We start from the raw sequence: 27,858 nt of genomic DNA on the forward strand, positions 1-27,858 counted from the left end.
CAAAAGGAAATAGCACTTCCTCCTCCATGTGCCTTCCGTACAACCTCTGGAATTTTGCAGTTTGAACTATTTCCAGCACAGGTTGCTTTCTTCTGGAAATACAGGCTTGTCTCTCTCTTTCACCACTTTATCTAATTGAAGCAAAATGCTGCAGTCTTTGTGTTTTATTACTCCGGCTCTTTCATATTTAATTTAACAGCACTTGTAGCATTTGGTTCAAACATTAGTTATTTAATGAAATTCCAAAGAGATGAATAGAGAGCCCCTTAGTCGTATGTGTGTGTGTGTGTGTGTGTGTGTGTGGTCCTCCACTTTAATTTACAAAAATTGAAAGTTCATGGGGGTTGGGGATAATGCCTTAGCTCAGAATGCAAGTGCTTGTTTTCAAACCTCCAGATTGAATTTTCCTGATATTTTATTTTATTTTTTGTCTCCAGGGTTATTGCTGGTGCTCAGTGCCTGCTCTACGAATTCACTGATCCTGGAGGGCACTTTTTTCCCATTTGTTGCCCTCCTTGTTGCCCTTGTTGTTGTCATTTTTATTGTTGTCAGACAGACAGAGATAAATCGAGAGAGGAAGGGAAGACAAAGGGAAGAGAAAGACTCCTGCAGACCTGCCTCACCACCTGTGAAGTGACCCCCCCTACAGGTGGGGAGCCGGGGACTGAACCGGGTCCCTACACAGGTTCTGGCGCTTCGCCCATGTGTGCTTAACCCACTGTGCTACTGCCCACCCCCTTTTCCTGATTTTTTTTTGTTTCTGTATTTTTTAAAAAATGTATTTATTATTTTTTACTGGAGGATTAATGTTTTACACTTGATAATAAATGCAACAGTTTGTACATGCATAACATTTCCCAGTTTTCCACATAACAATACAACCCCCACTGGGTCCTCTGCCATCATGTTCCAGGACCTGAACCCTCCCCTCCACCCACCCCAGAGTCTTTTACTTTAGTGCAATACACCAACTCCAGTCCAAGTTTGCTCAGTGTATGTATTCTCTTCTGATATTGTTCCTCAACTTCTGCCTGAGCAAGATGACCCCACATTCATCCTTATGTTTCTGACTTACCTCACTTAACATGATTTCTTCAAGTTCCATCCAAGATGCACTGAAAATGGTGAAATCACCACTTTTTTTTAAATTTATTTTTTATTTAAGAAAGGATAAATTTAAAAAAACATTGGGCAAAAGGGGTACAACTCCACACAATTCCCACCACCCAATCTCCATATCCCACCCCCTCCCCTGATAGCTTTCCCATTCTCTATCCCTCTAGGAGCATGGACCCAGGGTTGTGGGTTGCAGAAGGTGGGAAGTCTGGCTTCTGTAATTGCTTCCCCGCTGAACATGGATGTTGACTGGTTGGTCCATACTCCCAGTCTGCCTCTCTCTTTCCCTAGTATGGTGGGTCTCTGGGGAAGTGGAGCTCCAGGACACATTGGTGGGGTCTTCAGTCCAGGGAAACCTGGCCGGCATCCTAATGGCATCTGGAACCTGGTGGCTGAAAAGAGACTTAACATACAAAGCCAAACAAATTGTTGAGCAATCATGGACCCAAAGCTTGGAATAGTGGAGAGGAAGTGTTGGGGGGGGGGGTTACTCACTGCAAACTCTAGTGTACTTCTGCTTTCAGGTATATATTTTGCTCTTGTTTATGGATACGTTTGAACATATGCTCTCTCTCACAGAAACTGGTGTATATCTAGGTTTGGGGACTTTTTAAGAAAGTGATCCACCTGGTATGGAATTAGAGAATGCTATGAAAGGAAAGGTCTCACCTGAGTAATGAAGCTGAAGGGTTGTCATTCCACACCTGAAGTCTCTGGACACAGTCTGAACTGAAGCATGTTGAGGTGGCAATCATTGCATTGATTAGGTTGCGATCAGCAGATGCAATATTATTTGATATGGATTGGGAGAGGCATGCAGGAAAGTGGGCCCTATCCTAAGGTTCCAGGACTGGGAGAAATATAGGCTCTGTAGTGGAGATGTGAGGTTCCTGCTGACTTAGGGTTCAAAAGACAATGGATAGTTAATGTTATCATCACATTATTTGGTAATTGGGTTAACTCTTAAAAGTCCTTTTGTTAGGGTTTGCTAACCCTAACAACCTGTGCCACTGGTTGCTTCTGATCTACTTGGTCTAGGCTTTTGAGAGAGCCTGCTTATCAAATACACAGCTTATATATTAAAAAGACTCAGTCTGTATTTTAAAAACTTCGAGACATACAATTTTCCCCCTCATATTAATCGACTAGTGATTTATATGACTACACTTTACTAGGAGTGTACACAAACACCATTCCCACCACCAAAAGACTGTGTCCCTTCCCACCTACCCACCCCCACCCCTCACCTGCCCAGGAAGCTTCATGTCTACCCCTCACCACAGGGTTTTTACTTTGGTGCCCTACTTTCAATTTAGTCAGATCTTGCTTTTAGTTTCCCTTTCAGATCTTCTTTCTCAACTTCTTTTGATGAGTGGGATCATTCCATACTCATCTTTATCTTTCTGACTTAGCTCACTTAACATAATTCCTTCTAGCTCCCTCCAAGATGGGTCAGAGAAGGTAGCTTCATTGTTCTTAAGAGCTGTATAGTCTTCCATTGTGTATATATACCACAGCTTTCTCAGCCACTCATCTGGTGTTGGGAACCTGGGTTGCTTCCAGGTTTTAGTTATTATAAATTGTGCTGCTATGAACATAGGAGTACACACCTCTTTTTGGTTGGGTGTTATGGAGTCCTTGGGGTATAACCCCAGGAGAGGAATTACTGGGTCATATGGAAGGTCCATGTCTAGCCTTGTGAGAGTTTTCCAGACTTCTCTCCACAGAGGCTGGACAAATTTACATTCCCACCAGCAATGTAAAAGGGTTCCTCTGTCCCCACAACCTCTCCATCATTTGTTGCTGCTGTCCTTTTTTGATGTATGCCTGTCTTACAGGAGTGAGGTGGTATCTCAGTGTTGTCTTAATTTGCATTTCTCTGACAATCAGTGACCTAGAGCAGTTTTTCATATGTTTGTTAGCCTTTTGGATCTCCTCTGTGGTGAATGTTTTTTCATATCCTCTGCCCATTTTTGGATGGGGTCATTTGCTTTTTTGGTGCTAAGTTTGCTGAGCTCTTTATATATTTTGGTGATTAGTTTCTTGTCTGATGTATGGCATGTGAAGATATTCTCCCATTCTGTGAGGGGGTGTCTTTGTTTGTTTAATAGTTTCTTTGGATGTGCAGAAGCTTTTCAATTTGATGTAGACACATTGGTTTGTTTCTGCTTTAGTCTTTCTTCCAATTGGGTTTATTTCATTAAAGATGTCCTTGAGGTGTAGGTGGGAAAGTGTTTTACCAATGTTTTCCTCTATGTATTTGATTGTTTCAGGTCTAACATCCAGGTCTTTGATCCATTTGGAGTTGATATTTGTTTATGGTGAGATAAAGTGGTTCAATTTCATTCTTCTGCATGTTACAACCCAGTTTTCCCAGCACCATATATTGAAGAGAGCCTACTTCTTCCATTTAATGCTTTGGGACCCCTTATCAAAGATTAGATGTCCATCAGTTTGGGGATTTATTTCTGGGATTTCAATTCTGTTCCACTGGTCTGTGTGCCTATTTTTGTTCCAGTACCATGCTGTTTTGATGATGATGGCTTTATAATATAGTTTGAGATCTGGGAGTGTGATGCCTCCATTTCTGTTTCTTTTCCTCAAGATGGTTTTGGCAATTCTAGGTGTTTTCAGGTTCCAGATAAATGATTGTAGAGTTTGTTCTATTCTCTTAAAGAAGCTTGGTGGCACTTTGATGGGTATTGCATTAAATTTGTATATGGCTCTGGGGAGAACATTCATTTTGATGATATTTATTCTTCCAATCCATGAGCATGGGATATCTTTCCATTTCTTGGTATCAGTTTCTATTTCCTTGAGTAGCGACTCATAGTTTTCAGTATACAAGTCTTTCACTTCTTTGGTAAACTTTACTCCTAGGTATTTTGATTTTGCTGAAACAGTAAATGGGAGTGCTTTCTGGATGTCTTCTTCAGATTTAGTGTTTGCATAGAGAAATGCCACTGATTTTTGTACATTGACTTTGTAGCCTGACACCTTGCTATATTTCCTAATAACTTCCAGTAGTTTTCTGCTGGATTCTTTAGGTTTTTCTCTGTATACTATCATATCATCTGCAAATAGTGAGAGCTTGACTTCTTCCCTTCCAATCTGTATTCCTTTGATTTCTTTCTCTTGCCTGATTGCTATGGCAAGAACTTCTAATACTATGTTGAAGAGTAATGGTGACAGTGGACAGCCCTGTCTAGTTCCTTATCTGAGGGGGAATACTTTCAGCTTCTGTCCATTGAGTATGATGTTAGCTGTAGGTTTGCTATATATAGATTCCACTATCTTGAGGATTTTTCCATCTATCCCTATTTTTTGGAGAGTTGTGAGCATGAATGGGTGTTGGATTTTGTCAAAGGCTTTCTCTCCATCTATTGCGATAATCATGTGGTTTTTGGCTTTGCTTTTATTGATGTAGTGAATGACATTGATTGACTTATGGATGTTGAACCAGCCTTGCATTCCTGGGATGAATCCCACTTGGTTGTGATGAACAATCTTTTTGATGTGCTGCTATATCTGGTTGGCCTAGATCTTGTTTAATATTTTGGCATCTATGTTCATCAGAGATATTGGTCTGTAATTTTCCTTTTATGTTGTGTCCCTATCAGCTTTTAGTATCAGGGTGATGTTGGCTTCATAGAAGGTGGAAGGGAGTATTCCTGTTTCTTCAATCTTATGGAAAAGCTTAAGAAGTATGGGTACTAACTGTTGTTTAGTTTCCAAATTCTATGTCTTTTAATAATTTCCCGTTTGTTGTTAAATGTTAGTTTTACTCCACTGTGGTCTGAGAAGATATTTGGGATGATTTCAATGCTCTTGAATTTATTGATGCTGTCTTTGTGTTATGTGGATTTGAAAAGAAGGTGTATTCCAGTTTTTTGGGGTGGAGGAGTCTGAAAATGTCCAAGAGGTCTAGTCTGTCAATCTCTTCATTCAATTCTGTTGTATCTTTATTGGTTCTCTGCTTTGTTGATCTGTCTAAGTGTGAGAGTGGGGTATTGAAGTCTCCCACTATTATTGTATTACTATTGATGTATTTTTGAAATTCTTTCAGTAGATGCTTAATGTATTTAGATGGTCCCTCGTTGGGTACATAGATGTTAATAATTGTTAAGTCTTCTTGGCTGATTGATCCTCTAATCATTATGTAATGTCCTTGCCTATCTTTTATTACTTTATTTAATTTAAAATCTATCGTGTCTGAGATGAGAATGGCTGTTCCTGCCCTTTTTTGTGGACCGTTAGCCTGTATGATAGTTTTCCATCCTTTCACTTTAAGTCTGTGTTTATCTTGTTGTGACAGATGGGATTCTTGCAAGCAGCATATGGTTGGGTTATGTTTTCTGATCCATCCCCCCACCCTGTGCTTTTTGATGGGTGAGTTTAAGCCATTGACATTTATTGATATTATGGATTTAATGTATTGTAGTGCCATTGTTCTAAAAAACAATTTGTTTACTCTGATATATTGCAAGTATTATAGTGATGTTCTTGTTTATAAGAGGTCTTTTAGTACCTCTTTCAGGGCCAGCTTGGTGATGGTTGCCTCCTTTAACTGTTGTTTGTCTAAGAAGGTTTTGATCCCTCCATCTAGCTTGAATGAAAGTCTAGCAGGATATATTATCCTTGGTTGAAACCCTTTTTCATTCAGGGCTTGATAGATATCTTGCCACTCCCTTCTGGATTTAGAGTTTGAGTGGAGTAATCTGCAGATAATCTGATGGGTTTTCCCTTGTATGTGACTTTTTGTTTCTCTCTTGCAGCCTTTAGGATCCTTTCTTTATCCTTACTTCTTCTCATTGTGACTATGATGTGTCTTGGTGTCTTCACGTCTGGGTTGATTCTGTTTGGTACTCTCTGGGCCTCTTGAACCTTGATATCCTTTCTGTTATTCAGGTCTGGGAAGTTTTCTTGTATTATTTCCTCTAGAATGTTTGCTTCCCCTTCCTCTCTTTCTTCCTCTGGCAGGCCAATTATACGAATGCTACTTCTTTTGATATCATCCCATATGTCTCTGTTGTTGTTTTCAGTGTCTCTCAATCTCTTTTTAAGCTCTTTCACCTCTTTCTTAGTTTTCTCTAACTCATCCTCTCTCTGACTAATTCTGTTTTCTGCTTCTGTTAGTCTGCTTTCCCTTGCCTCAGCTTCTTTCTTCATTACAGCTATTTCAGCTTTCAGTTCGCTAATTGCCTCAAGATAATCAGTATTTTCCTTGGGGGTCTCAACTGTTGTTTCCCTAATACTGCCATTCCTTTCCTCCAATGTTGTTTTCATTTCTGTGATTAATAAGTTTATTATTTCTTGCATATTTTTCTTATCTATGGTTACTTCTGACTGATTTGTAGTTTCTTCTGGGCTCTTGTCTTCATTCATTGGGGTAGCAGTTTTATTTGTTTTTAATCTACCCATTTTTTATTTATGTGTTTCTCTCTTTTTTTTATGCTCTGTTGTTCCTCAGTTGTTGTGTCTTGAGTACAAGTAACACTGTACTAAATACCTTTATGACAATTGCACTCACCAACTTCCGGAATTACAGTAGCAACTGAAGTAAGTATTGAAGGAGTTTAATCCTTACCAGTTAGCCAAACTGGTAACGATTAAATCCAAACAATTTCTCCAGTCCATGAAAAAATAGTAACCAAATCCCAGTGAAGAAAGAGAAAAGAAAGAGAGGATAGCAAGAATAGACAGTTATGCAAATCTACTATCCAGTGTATATTCTAGGGGTAACAAGAGGGTAAAGGGAACTAGAGCAGAGATACACACATAGAGAGTCCACTCTGAGTCAGATTTCTTCCCCAAAGTAATTCACAAATTCAGAAAGGCAAAGAAGAAAGAAGTGTATGACAAGATTAAAAAAAAAAGAGAGAGAGAGAGAGATAAGAGAGAGAAAAGGGAGAAGATAAGAAGAAGAGTTGTAATTAAAGAGCAGTGCAAGGAACTTCCCAAATGTGTATCAGTGAATTAAAAAAAAAAAAAAACACACCCTGTTTGGTGGTATGGGGTATCCTGCTAGGAGCTGGTCCCAGGGACTGCTTATGGGGGGGAGGGGCGGCGGGAAGGATGTATGCTTGAAAATTAAAAGGAAGAAAAAAGAATTTTTTCCCCCTACTCTAATTCTTAACCCAAATTAAGTTATAGTCACCTCCTTGGTGTCTAAGGACACCTTATTGGCTGGCCTGCTAAAGGCAGAAAATCCTATTGTCTCCAGGGGAGTGTGTTCGGAGCTCAGCGGCTAGCAGCTTCTCAATCCGCCATCTTCTGGGAAACCCCCCCCTCCAGACTTTTTTAAAGGATTTCTTGAAAATGAAAACTAGCTCCAAGTCCTTTGATCCAATGAGAGCTATACTCAAGAAGTCTTTGGATCCGCCCTCAGGGTCACGGTGGTTCCTGGAGACTCCCAAGAGAAAGCCCCTGAGCTAAAGTGCTCTCTCCAGGTCCTCTGCCCGCCGCACTCTGCAACCGGCGGAGGAGCCGCCTTCCCGGGCGGAGGACAATGCCCGGCGCACTCGCCTTGCCCGGCGCTGCCTGGGAAGTCTGGAGCCCCGCTAGTCCGTGTCACCTTTACTCTAATTCTTAACCCAAATTAAATTATAATCACCTCTTTGGTGTCACCCCTTATTGACTGGCCTGCTAAAGGCAGAAAATCCTACCGTTGCTGACGATGTGATCAGAGGACTCACTGTTAGCAGCTTCACAGTCCGCCATCTTCCTCCTCCCCCCCACAAGGATATGTTTTAACTGTGGTAAAGGAACATCAGGAAATCAAGCTCAAAGGCCTTTAAGATTAACATGGGTTAGAGAATGAAAGTCTGCAGGATCAGAGACAGAAACTAGGAGAGTTCCTGTGGAGGCAAGGCTTTCAGCTGCAGCATTTCCTTCAGACAGGGAACCAGGAAGAGGGCTATGGGAATGAAGGTGTTGAATATATAGTGGTTGGGTTTGAGAACAGACCATAGAGGCGATTTGAATCAAGAGAGGGGAAAGTGGGTTGTCATCAATTCTCACATAAGAACGAGCAAGCCATGGAAGTAAGTTAACAGTATACACACTGTCAGAAAAAAGGTTGAAGGATTCTGGTACAGCTTTTAATGTGAGGAAAACAGCATAAAGTTCTTTGTACTGAGGGGAATTATCAGGAAGCTCAGTAAAGAGAGGTTTAGGGGATTGTTTGTCTGGGTAATATATAAGGGCAGCAGCTCCCTTGTTTCCACCATCAGTGAAGACTATAGAAGCAGAAGGGATGGGATCCCGAGAGAAAAGTTTAGGTACTAGTAGAGGCAAAAGGTAAAGAAGCTATCAATTTATTAGAAGGAAAATGGTTATCTATTTGTCCTGGAAATCCCACGAAGCTTATGGCAAAGCAGGAATGATGGCATATGAGCCACTCTGTATCTGTGAGAGAAAAGGGAAGGATAATTAAATCCGGTTCTTTCCCTAAGACCTGCACAGACCTATTTCTTCCTTGGTGAACTATGAATGCTAACGTGTCTATCTCAGGGAGGAGCCTTGGAGCTCCACCTACTGGTGTGTGAAGCCACTCGAGAAACCCATGGTTTTGCCACAATGCCCCTACTACTGTGGGGGTGGAGTTAAAGATTAGAAGGTTTACTGAAGAGGAGGGGGAGAATCGAACAAGGTGCATGTCCTGGAGGGCCTGGTTAACCCATTACAGTGCCAAGGAGGCCTCGGGAGTTAACCTACGTTTTGAGGAGGGCTGTTTGTTTCCTTTTAACAGGTCAAACAGTGGTTGGAGGCAGCTTATAGGCAGATAAAGATACTGCCTAAGCTAATTCAAATTTCCAAGGAAACTTTGTAAAGAAGCAAGAGAAAGGTTAGAAGGAAAAGTGACACTAGGTTTTAAGGGATGAATTTGCATTAGAGATATCTCTGAACCCAAGAAAGATATTGGAGGAATTAGCTGTATCTTCTCAGGAGCTACATTAAGGCCTCTTTTCTTTAATGCAGGAATGAGAAAGTCACATAGGGCACAGAGATCTGTATCTGATTTTCCCCATATTAATATGTCATCTGTCTAATGTCATCTGTGTAATTAAGGCCCTTATGAATATATGGAAAAGGGCAGATTTAACAGCCTCTTGACAAATTGTAGGACTATTGGCCATGCCCTGGGGCAGCACCACCCATTCAAATCTATCAGCAGGGCTGGCGTTATTAATAGAAAGAACAGAGAAGGCAAAACGTTTACAATCTTGTGGATGCAAGGGAATAGAGAAAAAACAATCTTGTATATCAATAGCTATGATTGGAATTCCCGTGGGAATTGCAGAAGCAAGAGGCAAACCCCTTTGGGGGGAGCCCCAGACCTGCATGGTTTTATTTACCACATGGAGATCTTGGAGGAGGCGCTATTTTCCCCAGCGCTTTTTAAGCACAAAGACAGGAGTATTCCATGGGCTTTGAGAATGACGAATGTGTCCCAAGGATAACTGCTCTCGGACGAGCTCTTTTAAAATTTCTAGCTTATCCCTAGGCAAAGGCCGCTGTTCCACCCAGACAGGCTCATTAGAAAGCTAGTCTAAGCAGGGAGTTTGGTTACAAACAGTGGCAGTTAGTATTGGGGGTGCTGATTACATCTGGTCTTGCAGGAGCAGGTGTTATGCTCTGCAGAGGCATCTGTGGATATCCTAACATCAAGACATTCTAGAATATCCCTGCCCAATAGGTTGGTGCTAATATCAGCTACCAGTGGGTGGAAGTGTCCAGTAGAACCTTCCGGGTCTTCCCACATGAGCGAATCTCGTGTGAGAAAGGATTGGGTCACCCCTCCAACTCCATGTATACGGTGTCCCGGGAGGAGTTCCCAATTTTGGGGAACCTCTGCTTGCCTTAAAATCGTCTTTTCTGCCCCCGTGTCAATCAAAAATTTAAAAGGAATATTGCCAATCTTTACTGTCATAGTAGGGTGACCTCGTTCTAAAACAGGAGTGGTCCACAAAATCTCAGGCCCCGAATTTGTACCATTCAGGGGCGTGCCATCTTTATGAAATTTGGACCAACAATCTCTCTTCCAATGAAAACCTCTCTGACATCTGGGACAAAGTGTTCGTGGCTTCTGGCTCCCTGACTGAAGGCGGGGTTGTCCTGACTGGAGGTTTGGTTGCCCTAACTGAAGGCGTGGTTGCCCTAACTGGGGGCGTGGTTGCCCTAACTGGAGACATGGTTGTCCTGACTGGAGGCATGGTTGTCCTGACTGGAGCTTATCTGGATATTGGCTACGCCAATGCCTTTGGCAGCCACACTGAAAGCAGGCCCCGTTTTGATTACGTGGGGTAACTGCATAAACCTGTGTTGTAATGGGTGCCTCATAAAAGCCTAATGTAAGTTCCTGTGTTGCTAAAATCCAATTATCTGGGTGTTGGTGTTTAAGACTAAGGCATGCCTGACGGAATTGTGGGACCATGCCATCCCAGACAATAGAATGCAGGAGGAGAGAACGGACTTCAGGATTATAAATCTTTCTTTCTAAGGTTGACCTCACCCTTGAGATGAAGTTTGCTATGGATTCATCAGTGCCTTGGTGAAGAGAGTTAATGGGGACTGAGGCCTCTACTGTGGTTGGGGTTAACCTTTCCCATGCTTGTGTTGCGCAGATGCATACCTGTTCAAAATAACCGGTTGGAAACTTGGCTTCTGCCTGCTGAGTTCCAGTTTCAAACTCTCCTGCTCCAAACAATGCATCAAAATTCCATTCTATCTGTTTGTGACTATTTTCCTGCGATTGTCTAGAGCATTCATCATGGAAGCATGCCTTCCATTGCAGGTAGAGGGGGTCTGGGAGTGCAGCACAAGCGAAATCTTTCCAGTCCTGGGGGGTGTTAAGGTGCTGGAAAAAGTTTTGTAAAATGGACTTGGTCCATGAGGCATGAATTTCATCTTCCTTCACTGCCTGCTGGAGTTCTCTGAGTTCTTTGGAGGAGTATGGATGCCACACCTGAGGGTTTTGTCTATTGGGGGCCACATTTACTGGGAAGGTGTGGACTTGGTTTGATGATGCAGGGAAAAGAGTCACAGAAGTGGAAGCTGCCGTAGTGGCCGCAGGGGAAACTGAACATGTATCTACGGGGACAGAGCTCTTGGGGCAGACTGCAAAAGGTTTAAGGTCCCTAAGCGCTGAAAACATATCCTTTAACTCTTGTATCTCAGCCACAAGGTCTCTTAATGATGAGGTATCAGCGGGGGGAGGGGTTATGGAAGGAGAAGCTGCTGCAGAAGAAACCGAACACGTGTCTGAGGGGGCAACAGGGGGAGGGGTCAAGGAAGCAGAAGCCGCTGCAGAAGAAAGTGAACATGTGTCTGTGGGGGCAGAAGTTTTGGAGCTGACTGCAGATTGCTTAGGGCGTTTAAGTGCTGAGCAGTTAAACTTATCCTTTAACTCTTGTATCTCAGCCTCAAGGTCACTTAACCTTTTAGCAGGAGGCCTTGTACATATCCTGAAAGTTGCAAATATAGTCAAGAGAACCCATGGTGTAGCAAAAATTAAAATGTCTTGTCTCTGAGATCAAGAACCTGTCCCAGGAGAGAAGGATATAATGTCTGGGACACCTCATAAAGCGGAAAAAATCCCATGGTTGGGGGGAAACGTGGGGCCACAGAGTCAGGCAGATGCCACTTACCTGTGTCTGGGTGACTTTTCTGGACCTCAGGCTGGGCCATCCAGCGGGGCATGAGTGTGGGACACGTTGGGTGCCAGGTGTTGGGCTGCGTCACGGAGAAGAGAGAGAGGAGGTCCGGAGCAAGTGAGGTACACAAATCTTTATTATTGGATCAGGAGGTGGTGGCTCAGGCCAGAGCGAGCATGAGAGAGAGAGAGCGAGCACCGAGAGAGAGAGTAAGGGGGGGGGAAGTGGGCAACAACCAGGGGTGATGTGTCAGGACAGGATTGGTTGAAAAGGGCACTGCTGGGGGTCGGGCGGTGGCGCAGTGGGTTAAGCGCATGTGGCACAAAGCGCAGGGACCGGCATAAGGATCCCGGTTCGAGCCCCCGGCTCCCCACCTGCAGGGGAGTCGCTTCACAGGCGGTGAAGCAGGTCTGCAGGTGTCTATCTTTCTCTCCCCTTCTCTGTTCTTAAGGAGTATGTTGTTTAGTTTCCAAATTCTGTGACTTTTAATAATTTTCTGTTTGTTGTTAAAAGTTAGTTTTACTCCACTGTGGTCTGAGAAGATACTTGGGATGATTTCAATGTTCTTGAATTTATTGATGCTGTCTTTGTGGCCTAACATGTGGTCTATCCTTGAGTATGTGTTATGTGGATTTGAAAAGAATGTGTATTCTAGTTTTTTTGGGTGAAGGTCTCTGAAAATGTCCGAGAGGTCTAGTCTGTCCATCTCTTAATTTAATTCTCTTGTATCTTTGTTGATTCTCTGCTTTGTTGATCTAAGTGTGAGAGTGGGGTATAAAAGTCTCCCACTATTATTGTATTACTATTGATGTATTTTTGAAATTCTTTCAGTAGGTGCTTGATGTATTTAGATGGTCCCTCATTGGGTGCATAGATGTTAATAATTATTAAATCTTCTTGGCTGATTTATCCTCTAATAATTATGTAATGTCCTTGCCTATCTTTTATTACTTTATTTAATTTAAAATCTATTGTGTCTGAGATGAGAATGGCTGTTCCTGCCTTTTTTTTTGTGGTCTGTTAGCCTGTAGGATAGTTTTCCATCCTTTCACTTTAAGTCTATGTTTATCTTGTTGTGTCAGATGGGATTCTTGCAAGCAGCATATGGTTGGGTTATGTTTTCTGATCCATCTCCCCACCCTGTGCCTTTTGATGGGTGAGTTTAAGCCATTGACATTTATTAATATTACGGATTTAATGTATTGTAGTGACATTGTTCAAAAAAATTTTTTTTTGTTTGCTCTGATATATTGCCAGTATTTTAGTGATGTTCTTGTTTATAAGAGGTCTTTTAGAACCTCTGGCCGGCTTGGTGATGGTTGCCTCCTTTAACTGTTGTTTGTCTAAGAAGGTTTTGATCCCTCCATCTAGTTTGAATGAAAGTCTAGCAGGATATATAATCCTTGGTTGAAACCCTTTTTCATTCAGGGCTCGATAGATATCTTGCTATTCTCTTCTGGCTTTTAGAGTTTGAGTGGAGAAGTTTGCAGATAATCTTATGGGTTTTCCCCTGTATGTGACTTTTGGTTTCTCTCTTGCAGCCTTTAGGATCCTTTCTTTATCCTTACTTCTTCTCATTGTGACTATGATGTGTCTTGGTGTCTTCAGGTTTGGGTTGATTCTGTTCGGTACTCTCTAGGCCTTGCTTGCATACTTATCTTATCTATGGTTACTTCTGACTGATTTGTAGTTTCTTCTGGGATCTTGTCTTCATTCATTGGAGTAGCAGTTTTATTTGTTTTTGATCTACCCATTTTTTTGATTTATGTGTTTCTTATTTTTATGTTCTGTTGTTCCTCGGTTGTTGTGTTTTGAGTACAAGCAACACTGTACTAAGTACCTTTATGACAAATGCAATCACCAGCCTCAGGAACTACAGTAGCAAATGAAGCAAGGATTGAAGCAGTTTAATCACTACCAGTTATCAAACAATGTCTCCAGTCTGTGAAAAACAGCAACCAAGTCCAAGTGAAGAAGAAAGAGAAAGAAGGGATAGCAAGAATAGACACAATTATGCAAATCTACTATCCACTGTATATTCTAGGGGTAGCAAGAGGAGAAAGGGAAGTAGAGCAGAGATACACACATGGAGAGTCCACTCTGAGTCAGATTTCTTCCCCAAAATAATTCACAAATGAATATCAGTGAATTCAGAAAGACAAAGAAGAAGGAAGTAAGAAATGGAAGACAAGATTAAAAAAAGAAAAAAGAGAGAGAAAAGAAAAAAGATAAGAAGAAGAGCTGAAATAAAAGAGCTGTGAATGGAAAGTTTTTTAATTGATCAATTTATTTTTAATTTAATTTAATTTTTTTGATTAGCTAGGAGTTGGGAGAAGGGGAGAGTCTATAGAGGAGGTAGGAGTAGTGAGCCAAGTTCCTTTCTCAATGGATAAGATGTCCAGTCCCCTAGCAATGAAAGATACCCTAAGAGTTAATTCTGGTCAACCTAAAGGAGGGGGGGAAGAGATACACCTTTATATAATATTAATAATAAAATAGAGCAGGTAAAAAACCTGTCTCAGATTGCCTCAAGCCTCCTGAGCAGAGGCAGCTGATTGTTAAGCAAGTAAAAAAAAAAAAAAAAACAGCAACAAACCTTAGGACTAGACAAGAATAGCAGGAATAGACAGTTATGCAAATCTACTATCCACTGTATATTCTAGGGGTAGCTAAAGGAGAAAGGGAAGTAGAGCAGAGATACACGCAGAGAGAGTCCACTCTGAGTCAGATTTCTTCCCCAAAATAATTCCCAAACGTGTGCCAGTGAATTCAGAAAGCTGAAGGAGGAAGGAAGAAAGGATGGCAAGAATGAGAAAAAGAAGAAAAAAGAGAGAGAAAAAAGAAAAAGATAAGAAAAAGAACAGTAATAAAAGATCAGTGAAAGTAAAGAGTTATTTATTTATTTATTTTTATTATTTAATTAGCTATGTGGGGGGGAGAATGGGTAGGGGCGGTAGAAAGAGTTAAAGAAGTTATTTTAGCAGTGAATAAGACACCCAATCCCCTAGCAATGGAAAATACACAAAGAGTTAATTCTGGTCGAGCTGAAGGAGAGGGGGAAAGGGGTGCATGTTTATCTTGTATTGATAATAAAATAGAACAGAGTAAAAACCCTGTCCTGTCTTCAGCTTGGATGGCTCCAGATTGCCTCAGGCCCCCTGAGCAGAGGCAACTGGTTGGCTACTTAGAAAGAAAAAAGGCCAAAGTTTCATAAGGGAATAGAATTAGAATGAATGACACCCCCCTGGTCGGACAGAATCTTGGTAAAGAAAGAAGCTCATCAGGGGAGCCTGCTAGGAGCAGATGTTTGGCCCCCAGGGACTGGTTATGGGGGTGAGGTAGGGGTGCACTTCGGGAATAATAATTAAAAAATTTTTTTTCCCTTTCTTTTTACTTTATTTTCTAACTCAAATTGAGTTATAGTCACCTCCTTGGTGATACCGCTAGGACCCCTTATTGACTGGCCTACTAAAGGCAAAAAAAATCCTACTGTTTCCAGTAGATGTAGTCAGAGCTCAAGCCACTAGCAGCTTCTCATTCCTCCATCTTCCGGAATCCCCTCTGCCTTCTTATTTTTCACACACAGCCTATCCTATATGTCTGTTGGAGGCAGTTAACCAGACAAAGTGGAAGAGGGAGACTTGAGGAGAGAATTCCATGGTTCCTATAAGCAGTAGCAGTTATACCCCAGGACCATCCAGAAAATGCCCCAAGGCAGACAGAATCTGGTTAGAAGAGGAGCCTTGCAGTTAAGTGCATCCCTGATAAGGAATAAGATGAAGGTAAAGGGATTTTCTGGTAGCTGAGCATGCACAAGTTAGGGGGCATTGGACTATTTTGAGCACATATGTAAAAAGACAGGTTACCAAATATCCAGAGGCATGAGGTGGGAAAGATGAGCAGTGGAAAGGAAACTTTCAGAACCCTTACGCCTTCCTGCTCAGGGGGCCAGGAGATAGCTCATCTGGTAGAGAGCACAATTTAGTAAGTGCAAGGACTGGAGTTTGAGCATCTTTACTAAGAAGCTTCATAAGCAGGGGAGCAATGCTGGGTATTTAGCTTGTCTGTTTCTCTGTTATTTATTTATTTATTTGTAAAAAGGAAACATTGACAAAACCATAGGATAAGAGGGGTATAACTCCACACAATTCCCATCACCAGAACTCTATATCCCATCCCCTCCCCTGATTGTTTTCCTATTCTTTAACCCTCTGAGAGTATGGACCCTCTCTGTTCTTTTCTATGCTTTCTTTCCCTCTCCATTTCTTACCTTCTACTTAAGAAAAAAGTTCCTTGGGAGCAGTGGAATTATGTAAGTGCAGAGTCCCAGCAATAACTAGTGGCAAAATAAATAATAGATTAAAAAAAAAAGAGGGGAGTCGGGTGGTAGCACAGCGGGTTAAGCGCACATGGCGCAAAACACCAGGACCGGCATAAGGATCCTGGTTTGAACCCCCGGCTCCCCACCTGCAGGGGAGTCGCTTCACAGGCGGTGAAGCAGGTCTGCAGGTGTCTTTCTCTCCCCCTCTCTGTCTTCCTTTCCTCTCTCCATTTCTCTCTGTCCTATCCAACAACAACAACAATACCAATAACTACAACAATCATACAACAAGGGAAACAAAAGGGAATAAATAAATAAATATTTAAAAATAAAATAAATTTAAAAAATTATAAAAAAAAAGAAATGCTTACCTAGAAGTTTGCAGAACTGCCTTCCATCTTAGGAAAACCTACTCTGACTCTTTAGAGTGCATTTCTTTTATATTCTTGGCCTGTAATTTCCCTTTAATAATCATTTCTTGCTCTGCTTACTACCCTGGGTACACTTTTTATTTCTGTGGTTGTTTCTTGTGCTGTATAAAATCTTTTTAGTTTGATGGAATTCCATTTGTTTATTTTTGCTTTAGTTTCCTTTTTTTTCTTTTTTTAAAAAATATTTTTATTTATAAAAAGGAAACACTGACAAAAACCATAGGATAAGCGGGGTACAACTCCACGAAATTCCCACCACCAGAACTCCGTAACCCATTAATTTCCTTTTTAAAACAATTGTTATTAGTGATTTAATATGGCTTTACAAAATAACAGGGGTATAATAATTCCACCCCGTTCCCACCACTAGAGTTCTGTGTCCCCATTCCCTCCAGTGGAAGCTGCAGTGATTCTTCCAAGGTCACAGATATGGGTTGACTATTATTTCTGTAACTATCTGTCTATCTCTCTAGTGCTTTAACTTCCTTTTCCATTCTAGTTGAGTCTTCAGATATTTGATTTTAGTACCCTGGATTGTATCACTATGTTTTTTTTTTCAACTGATTTAATAGTGATTAACATGATTGTATTGTAACGGGGGGTTGGAGTCTAATATACAAGTCTTTACTTATTCAAGTCTTATTCTCTATTGCTGAGCTATTTTCTGGAAATAGATTTATTCTGAGTTAATTTTTGTGTATGGTCTTAAGTGATAGCCTACTTTCATTTTTCTACTATCCATATTATTCCGAGTAGTTATTGAAGAGCTTTTTAGTCTTCACTATATGGTCTTGTTTCCTTTGTCATAGATCAAATACACATATATGTATGGGCTTATTTCCAGGCTTTCTATTCTATTCCATCATTATTGCTTTGTAGGATATTTGAAGTCTGAACGTGTGATGTCTCTGATTCCTTTCTTTCAGCACTGTTTAGGCTTTGTGTGTTTCCATGCAAATTTCTGAATTATTGTTCTATTTATTTGAAGAATGTCATTGGAATTTTGATAAGAGTCACATTGAGGGGGCTGGGTGGGTAGCATAGCATGTTAAGTGCAAGTGCGCAAAGCTCAAGGACCACTGTAAGGATCCCAGTTCAAGTCCCCAGCTCACAATCTGCAGGGAGGTTCCTTCACAGTGGTGAAGCAGGTCTCCTGGTGTCTATCTTTATCCCCCCTCTCTGTCTTCCCCTCTTCTCTCAATTTCTCTCTGTCCTATCCAACAACAACATCAATAATAATAAAGACAACAACAATAAACAACAAGGGGAATAAAAGGGAAAAAATAGCCTTCAGGGGCAGTGGATTTGTAGTGCAGGCACCAAGCCCCAGTGATAACCCTGGAGGGTTATTTTGGTGTAATCTGTTGTGTTTTAAATGATTATAATCATATAAATGATTAGTTAATAACCTAACTTTTTTTTATCAATTGGATTCCTTTAATTTTATTTTTATTTTTTTCTCTTTTTATTTTATTTTATTTATAAAAAGGAAACATTGACAAAACCATAGGACAAGAGGGGTACAAGTCTACACAGTTATCATCACCAAAACTCCCATATCCCATCCCCTCCCCTGATAGCTTTCCTATGTCTTTTTAAAAATTTTTTATTTATAAGATGGAAATATTAACAAGACTATAGGATAAGAGAGGTACAGTTCCACACAGTTCCCACCCCCAGATCTCTGTATCCAATCCCCTCCCTTGATAGCTTCATATTCTTTATTCCTCTGGGAGTATGGACCAAGGGTCACTGTGGGGTGCAGAAGGTGGAAGGTCTTTATAATTGCTTCCCCACTGAACATGGACATTGGCAGGTCGATCCATACTCCCAGCCTGTCTCTTTCCCTAGTGGGTCAGGTTGGCATCATGATATTATCTGGAACCTGGTGGCTGAAAAAGAGTAAAGATGTAAAGCAGAACAAATTGTTGACTAATCATGAACTTAAAGGCAAGAATACTGCAGATGAAGATTTGGGGTCTCCATTTTGGAAATAGCTAGTAGGTCTATTTTAGGTATATTCCAAGGCATCCATGACTTTACTAGTTTTTGCCTTTGCCTGACATTTAATATATAGATGGACCCAGGTTATTGTCTAGGGAGATGGTGTCATAGTTGGAAAAAAGGACTAGAAAGCTGGATCAGGGAAGATAGTAGCTTCCACATATGGGGAAAGTATATAAATATTGTCAACTGTAAACCCCATCAATTTGATGTGGGGCTCATATTCAGCACAAGAGCCTATGTAATCTCTGCATCCCTGTAGGTCTGAGCTCACATTCTGTGGTCACAGCTAGGAATGTTCCAGGCTACACTAATTTTAGGACCCATCTTCCTTGGGTAGCAGGTAGAGTATATTGTCCAAGCCCCCTTTGGAGAATGGAACATTCCCTACTATTGTTGATCCACAATGAGGTCAAGGTCCTACGGGGCCCACAAATGGGTCCATTATGTGTTTCTGATGCAAATGACCTATGATAGTGGTGAGAGAGATCTGTTAGAGGATTAGGCCCATCATGTCTGTGTGGGAATTGCAAGACTCCCTGACTTTTCATTTTCCCAGGTGATGGGGTGGCCTGGTAATGACTAAGGAGTCATTATTAAAGTATGCCAGTCTCTTGCCCTTATTCAGCTTTTGTAGTTCTTCCTTTGTCTGACAAGGTTAGTATTGGAATGATTTAGGGACATGTAATAGGAGGTAGGTGAAGAGGGTATCTAGGTCTAAGTAGAAACTGTTTCATTAGGTACTTTAAGGTGTCTTTTTTAGGTCTTTATACTTGCTTGCTTCATTTAGTTACTCATTGCAAACTATTGTGCACTTTTGCTTTAATGTATATATTTTCCTCTAACTTATGTATACATATACATATGCACTATTTCATGGGCCCAGGTATATATTTAGGTTTTGAGGTTTTGTTAAGAAGTGAACCACCTGGGTGCACTTTCCTGCATGCTTCTCTCAATTCATATCAAATAATATTGCATCTGCCGATCACAACCTAATCAATGCAACAAGTACCACCTCAGCATGCTTCACCTCACACTGTGTCCAGAGACTTCACGTGTGGAATGACTACCCTTCAGCTTCATTACTCGGGTGAGACCTTTCCTTTCATAGTATTCTCTAATTCCATACCAGGTGGTTCACTTCCTAACAAAGTTCCCAAACCTAGATATAGACCAGGTCTCCTGAGATACAGCATGTGTTTACATGTATCCATAAACTAGGGCAAAATATATACCTGAAAGCAAAAGTACACAATAGTCTGCAGTGAGTACCCCCCAACACTTAATCTGCACTATTCCAGACTTTAGGTCCATAATTGTTCAACAATTTGTTTGGCTTTGTATGTTAACTCTATTTTCAGCCACCAGGTTCCATATGCCAGCATGATGCCGACCAGACTTCCTTGGACAGACGACTCCACCAATGTGTCCTGGAGCTCCATTTCTCCAGAGACCCACCCTACTAGGGAAAGAGAGAGGCAGACTGGGAGTATGAATCGACCAGTCAACTCCCATGTTCAGTGGGGAAGCAATTACAGAAGCCAGACCTTCCACCTTCTGCAACCCACAACGACCTTGGGTCCATGCTCCCAGAGGCATAAAGAATAGAAAAGCTATCAGGGGAGGGGATGAGATATGGAGATTGGGTGGTGGGAATTGTGTGGAGTTGTACCCCTTCTACCCTACGGTTTTGTTAATGTCTCCTTTTTTAAATAAGTTAAAAAGAAAGAAAGAAAGAAAGAAAAGAAGACAAAAAGAAAAAAAGAAGTGCACCAACTGAAATGGAATTAAGGAGTCCTATGAGCTAGGAAAGGTCTCACCAGAGTAATGAAGTTGAACTGTTGATATTCTACACCTGACGTCTCTGGACACAGTCCGAAGTGAAGCATGCTGAAGTGGTACTGGTTGCATTGCTTAGGTTGGGATCAGCAGATGCAGTATCACTTGATATGACTTGAGAGAAGCATGCAGGAAAGTGAGCCCCACCCTTAGAGGTTCCAGGACTGGGAGAAATTAACAATTTGAGCCCACTGTTAAAATTCAATCTGATTACCAATTTGAAGTTTTAAGTGCTTAGACTGAAGAACATATGTTCAGAGCTATGGTCTATGCATCAAAAAGTTTGAGACATTCAATCCATTTTTACTCTCTCATATTAATTAAATAGTTATTTGTGTAGTTCGGGAGGTGGTGCAGTGGATAAGGCATTGGACTCTCAGGCATGAGGTCCTAAATTCAATCCCCGGCAACACATGTACCCGAATGATGTCTGGTTCTTTTTCTGTCTCCTATCATTTCTCATTAATCAATAAATAAATTTTTTAAAAAAATAGTTATTTGTGAGACTGTAAGTTAACAGAAGTGTATTTTAACACCATTTCCACCACCAAAGCTCTGTGTCCCTCTCCTCCTCTCCCCCCAGTGAAGCTGAACATCTACCCTCACCATTCAACCAGATTTTTACTTTGGTGCCATACTCTAAACTCAGTCTGATTCTGCTTTGAGTTTCCTTTTCTGTTGTTCTTTCTCAACTTCTGTTTATGAGCAGGATCCTCCCATACTCATCTTTGTCTTTCTGACTTAGTTCACTTAACATAATTCCTTCTAGCTCAATCCATGATGAATCAGAGAAGATGGCTTCATTGTTCTTCATAGCTGCTTAGTATTCCATTGTGTATATATACCACAGCTTTCTCAGTCATTCATGTGTTGTTGAGCACCTGGTTTGCTTCTGAGTTTTAGCTATTACAAATTGTGCTTCTATGAACATAGGTGTGCATATACCTTTTTGGTTGAGTGTTAGGGAGTTCTTAAGATACATCCCTAGGAGAGAAATTACTGGGTTATATGGGAAGTCTATTTCTAGACTTGTGAGGGCTCCAGACTGCTCTCCACAGAGGTTGGACCCATTTACATTCCCACCAGCAGTGCAGAAGGGTTCCTTTGTCCCCATAGCCTCTCCAGCATTTGTTGCTGCTGTCCTTTTTGATGTATGCCATTCTCACAGGAGTGAGGTGGTATCATAAGGTTGTCTTTATTTGCATTTCTCTGACAATCAGTGACCTGTAGCAATTTTTCATGTGTTTGTTAGCCTTTTGTTTCTCTTCTGTAGTGAATGTTCTGTTCATATCCTCTGTCCATTTTTGGATAGGATCATTTGCTTTTTTGTTGCTAAGTTTGGTGAGCTCTTTATATATTTTCGTTATTAGTCTCTTATCTGATGTATGGCATGTGAATATCTTTTCCCATTCTGTGAGGGGTCTCTTTGTTTGGGCATTGATTTCTTTTGATTTTCAGAAGCTCTTCAATTTGATATAGTCACATTGATTTGTTTTTGTTTTTGTCTTCCTTGCAATTGGGTTTGTATGATCAAAGATATCCCTGAGGTTTAGGTGTGAATCCTTTTCTTATTGCTCTGTCTAGGACTTTTAGGTCCATGTAGAATTTTACTGGAGAGACAGTATAGGCTTGTCTTTTTCCATTTCTTAGGGAAAAGATTTTGGTTTCTTATGTCAGCCATGGTCTGTTATTAATGACCTTTACTATGTTCAGTAATGTGATTGTTAGTCCACATTTATTAAGGTTTATTTTAAATCACAAGTGGGTGTTGACTATTGTTGGTGTTTTCTTCTGCATCTATTGACAGGGTCATGTGACTTTTATTTTTCTTTTTGTTGATGTGAGGTATTACATTGATTATGTTATGTCTGATGAATTACCCCTGCATTTCTTGGATAAAGCCCAATTGGTCATGATGAGTTGTTCTCCTGATGTGTTGCTAGATTTGATTTGAAAATATTTTGTTGGGGCTGGGTGGTGGTGCGCCTGGTTGAGAACACATGTTACAATGCACAGGGACCCAGGTTCGAGTTCCCAGTTTCCACCTATAGGGGGAAAGCTTTTTGAGTGGTGAAGCAGGACTGCAGGTGTCTCTCTGTATCTCTTCCTCTCTGTCTCCCCTTTCCCTCTCAATTTCTGACCGTCTATATCCAGTAAATAAAAAATTAATAAAATTATTTTAAAAAGATTTTCTTGAGGATTTTTTGTATCTGTGTTCATCGTGTATACTAGTCTAACACTCTCTTTCTCTCTCTGTCCCTCTCTCCCTCTGTCTCCCACTTTCCTGCACTGGGGATTAGACTGATATCATCCCAGTGTAATGTGTTTGCAAATATTCTATTGAGTTTGAGCATAATTGTAAATTATTTTTTGAAAGTTTTGTAGAACTTACTAAAGAAGTTCCATGTTCCAGGACTTTTGCTTTTAGAGAGATCTATATTACTGATCTGATTTCAGCACTTGTTTGTAGCCTGTTCACACTATTTTTCTCCTGGTTCATTCTTGGAGGGTAATATGATTTTAAGAATATCAATATTTCTTTCAGGTATCTAATTTGTTTACATGTAGATGCTTATAATTGTTTGTTTGGAGTCTGTTTTTCTGTGGTGTCATCTGCAATTTTGTGGCTTTCATTTGAAATTTTTTTTATCACAGTTCTCTCTCTCTTTATAGTGAGCAAAGAAGTCTCATTTCAATGTGAAATTTGAGTGTAATTTTAGGTTTCTGTAGGATATTACACATAATAGATCAAATATAGGGATAAATTGTTGGTCATGAAAGCTTTTTCTGAAATGGTTTGCAATTTTGAGCAGAATGCATTTATGTGCAGATTTCATGAAATGATATTCAGTGCTTTTATTTGCCATCTTTCATGAAGCTTTCACTGATGTTAATGTCAAGTGCATTAAAGACCACTTTTGACCAATTTAGCAGTGTGTTTTATGTAACACTTTTCAAAAACAGAAAGAGTAAGAGAATTGCAACTGGCCTTGAAACTGTTACAGAGAAGCAGAGAGCATTGCTTCTTGGCAGCAGAGAGCGTTGCTTCTTGGCAACCGGATTCACTGACTTCAAAAGTGGGAGAAATCAACATGCACTTTGGGGGCCAGGAGTTGGTTTGTTCTAAATAAGTAATGATATAAAATCCATATTCTTTGAGAGTGTGGTCTCAGTGTCTGACCTGGTTAAGGGCAAAGCACCCCCTCTGCACTCCTGTCCAAACAGTGCAGTCCCCTTGAGCCAGCAACTCATTTCAGAGTCATGCATTCCCCCTCCATGAAGTGTCAGGTGTGCCATTTTTCATACTTTCAGGCCTCCCGGTCCCCCAGACCCTCTTCACTCTGCTTCTCAAACAATACTTTCTAATTTGTATGGAATAGTCAATCCCTAGTCTGCCTGGCCTTGCTTCTTTCTTTCTCTCTCTCTCTTTTTTTAAATACCACTCCTCAATGCCACAAACTGTGTAACTAAAATAAGAATCTTGTTCTGAAAACTCTTTACGTTTTAATGGCAGTGGCATTCATCTCAACTTTCAAATTTAAGAAAATATTGCTGAGGAATTCTAGAATGAGATTCCTTAGGTCATCTGATTCAAATCTCCACATCTCTTTCTTTTATTAGCACCACATTCTAACCAACTGAGCTAGCCAAAAACTACTTTCTTTTCTTTTCTTTAAAGTAATCTAAATTTTGCTTAATCTTTATTTATTTATTTATTTATTAGATAGAGACAGAAATCAAGAGGGAAAGGGGTGATAGGGAGAGAAACAGAGAGACAACTACAACAGTGCTTTACTACTTGTAAAGCTTTCCCCCTGCAGGTGGGGATCAGGGGCTCAAACCTGGGTCCTTGTGCACAGTAATATGGACTTAACCAGGTGTGCCACTACCTGGCCCTATCTCTTTCTTTTAAATCTGTTTTTTTAAGGGAAAATTTTCACTTACATATATATTTTTAAATCCTGAGTGGTAACCTGAATAGTATATGTATGTATCTCTCTCTGCCTCTGTTTCTCTCTCTCTTCTCTCTCTCTCTCTCCTTTCTTTCTGAGCTGAATAGGAACCTTAAGACTCCTGAGGCACTTCCACTGAGCAAGTCCCCTGGCCATTAGTCTACTTTTTATTTTAGACATTCTCCTGGTTATGTGGAACCATTTTATCTCTAGTCCTACAGTTGCTCAGGACTCTGTAAGAAGCACTGACCTGCCCTTTGTTCACATTCCAGCTTATTTTGTGGTACAGAACTGTAGTTGTGTTCCTGGAAACACTTAAAAGTAACAAACACAAAAATAATAGACATTACAAATGATAGAGTGACCCTCTTGTTTCTCTCTTTATATATATATTTTTAATTAATTAAGTAATTACTTTTTTCCCACTGGGTTATCACTGGGGCTTGGTGCCAGCACTGTGAATTCATAACTCCTGGTGGCCATTTTTTATTTTCTTCTTCTAGTTTTTATTGGATAGGACAGAGAGAAATTGAGAGAGGACTAGGTGATAGAGGAGGGAGAGAAATATAGACACCTTCAAACCTGCTTTACCACTCATGAAGTGAAATTCCCTGCAGGTGAGGAACAGGGGCTTGAACACAGGTCCTTGCACTTGGTAATATGTGTGCTTAACTGGGTGTGCCACCACATGGCCCCTCTTAATATATATTTAAATAAAAATAAAAATGACAATAGTGTACTTTTGTTCAGTCATCAATTTATACCCTTATATTGCATACATGGGTGGGACTATCCAATACTTGTCTTTCCTTCTGAGAGTTCTCCAGACTGCTCTCCACAGAGGTTGGACCCATTTACATTCCCACCAGCAGTGCAGAAGGGTTCCTTTGTCCCCACAACCACTCCAGCATTTGCTGCTGCTGTCCTTTTTGATGTATGCCATTCTCACAGGGATGAGGTAGTCTCAATGTTGTTTTTATTTGCATTTCTCTGACCATCAGTGACCTGGAGCAATTTTTCATGTGTTTGTTAGCCTTTTGGATCTCTTCTTCTTCTTTTTTAATTTCTTTATTGGGGAATTAAGGTTTTACATTTGACAGTAAATACAGTAGTTTGTACATGTATAACACTTCCCAGTTTTCCATATAAGAATACAACCCCCACCAGGTCCTCTGTCATCCTTTCTAGAACTGTATTCTGCCCCCCACCGACCCCAGAGTCTTTTACTTTGGTGCAATATACCAATTCCAGTTCAGGTTCTATTTGTGTTTTCTCTTCTGATCTTGTTTTTAAACTTTAAAAAAAAAATTTCTTTATTGGGGAATTAATATTTTACATTCAACAGTAAATACAAGAGTTTGTATAAGCATAACAATTCCCAGTTTTCTGTATAATAATACAACCCCCACTAGGTACTCTATCATCCTTTTTGGATCTGTATCTCCCTCCCCTCCCCCCCCCCCCCACCAACCACCCCAGAGTCTTTTACTTTGGTGCAATACTCCAATTCCAGTTCAGGCCACTGAGGTATAGATATTCTCCTGAGTTTCCTGGTTAGATCTCTGTCCCCTGGTGTCAGCAAAGGGCCTCCTTGCTGATACTCCGGCTTCTGAGGGCAGTAGCAATGGAGACTCACAGGTGCATTTGATGAGTCTCTGGGGAGTCCTCTTCTCCCTTCAGCCATCTTTTTGTTGGTGAAACAGATTGGAGGTGGTGTCTCAACTGGTAAACTGCTGGACTGTTACCAGCCACTTTATCTCTCCCTAGGCTCCTCTCTGTCCATGAGCCACATGTGTTTGCACTCACCAGTGATTTGGTGGGTTCCTGAAGTTGTTCTAGTCCTGTCTTGTTGTGGTTCCAGGTGGTTTCCTTTGTTATTCCTACTTGATCTGGGAGAGGAGAGGAGATAAACACAGCTGCTGCTGCTACATAGTCCTGCCTCCGGAAGTCTCCATATTATTTCTTTTGAAGTAATCCCATATGTCTCTGTAGTTGTTTTCAGTATCTCTTAATCGCTGTTGGAGATCACTTACTTCTTTTTTAGTTGTCTCTAATTCACCCTTGATCTTGCTAATTCTGTCTTCAGCCTCATTGATTCTGTTCTCTCTCCCCTCTGCTGTTTTCTGGAGATCATCTATTTTGTTTCCCTGTTCTGATACTGTTTTAGCTAGTTCAGCTAGTTATTTTCCTAGCTCAGCTATTTCAGCTTTCAGCTCTATAATAACCTTGAGATAGTTAGTGTTTTATTCCAGAGTCTCATTGGTTGTTTCTGCATTTCTGATGACAATTCTTTCAAACTCTTTACTTACTCCTGTGATTATTTCCTTAGCTAGTGTTTGGATGTTGACCCCATTATTTTGTGCTTCACTCTTTGGGGGGCTTTTAGCTGGACTCTTGTCCTGGTTCATTTCTCCAATATTTCTTCTTGTTGGTTTAACCATTTTATATATTGTTATGAGTTCCCTCTCTCAGAAGTTTTCAAATTACTGATCACTCTTGCCTGGATTAACTTGTTTTTAAGTAAGGTACTTGAAGGGTTCACAGTTGTGGAAATTGACACTTGTTTCAATATTATTTTAATCCCTGAGTTGGAGCAGAGTGGCTTAAAAGTGTCTTTTGTGCTTTTTCTTCCCTGTAGGCTATGGGAGCCTGAGGGCTTTTAAACTATTAGTAGTCTTCTTAGCTTAGTCATTTACTTTTGACCAAGAGATAAAGTAGGCTAGGGGAAAGATGGTTATGCAAAGAGACTCTCACACCCCAAGGATCCAAAGTTCCATGCTCAATTCAGCTTTTCTGCCAAGCCGGGCAGCACTGCTGGGCCCTGTGTGTTTCTAAACAAGTCCTGTTTATAGTCTATAGGTTCTGAGGCAACTATTCACTGTTTTCTCATCAAGAGAACAACATGGAAAGGCTTCTACCACACAACCCCACTGCTAGACCACCAAGGTGTAGGTAGATCTTCTCCAGAGTTTCCTCGTCAGTTCTTTGTACTGCAGTGTCACATCTGAGGGCAGTAGCAATGGAGACTTACAATTGCATTTGGTGAGTCTTAGGGGAGTTCTCTCATTCCTTCAGCAGTCTTTTTGTTGATAAAAACAGACTGGAGGTGGTGCCTCAACTGGTAAATTGCTGGAGTATTATCAGCCACTTAATCTCTCCCTAGGCTCCTCTCTGTCCAGGAGCCACAGGTATTTGCAGTCACCGGTGATTTGGTGGATTTCTGAAGTTGTAGTCCTACCTTGTTGTGGTCCCAGATGATCTCCTTGGGTATTCCTTGTTGACCCAGGAGTGGAGAGGAGAGGATAGAAACACAGCTGCTGCTGCTCTGTAGACCACCCCCCCCATGCTTAGTTTTCTACATCATCACTTAGAGTTATTACAGGCTTAGGTTTTGCTTTTTCAGGTTGCTAAGGCATCAGAGCAACACTATAGTCTGATGCTCTCTTATTTAATTAATTTACTAAGGCAAGTGTTTTCTTTATTCTTGGGTACATTCCTAGGAGTGGAATTGCTAGGTCATATGGTACATTTTCATT

At 40.8% G+C, this 27,858-nt stretch overlaps 1 protein-coding gene across 5 annotated transcripts in view; it reads left to right on the plus strand.

Moving 5' to 3' along the window:
• Positions 1-27,858, plus strand: part of OCA2 (OCA2 melanosomal transmembrane protein) — a 452,195-nt gene that overhangs the window by 100,618 nt on the left and 323,719 nt on the right. The window lies entirely within an intron of this gene.

Source organism: Erinaceus europaeus, chromosome 20 (genome assembly GCF_950295315.1).
Source record: "Erinaceus europaeus chromosome 20, mEriEur2.1, whole genome shotgun sequence".
Lineage (NCBI taxonomy): Eukaryota > Metazoa > Chordata > Mammalia > Eulipotyphla > Erinaceidae > Erinaceus > Erinaceus europaeus.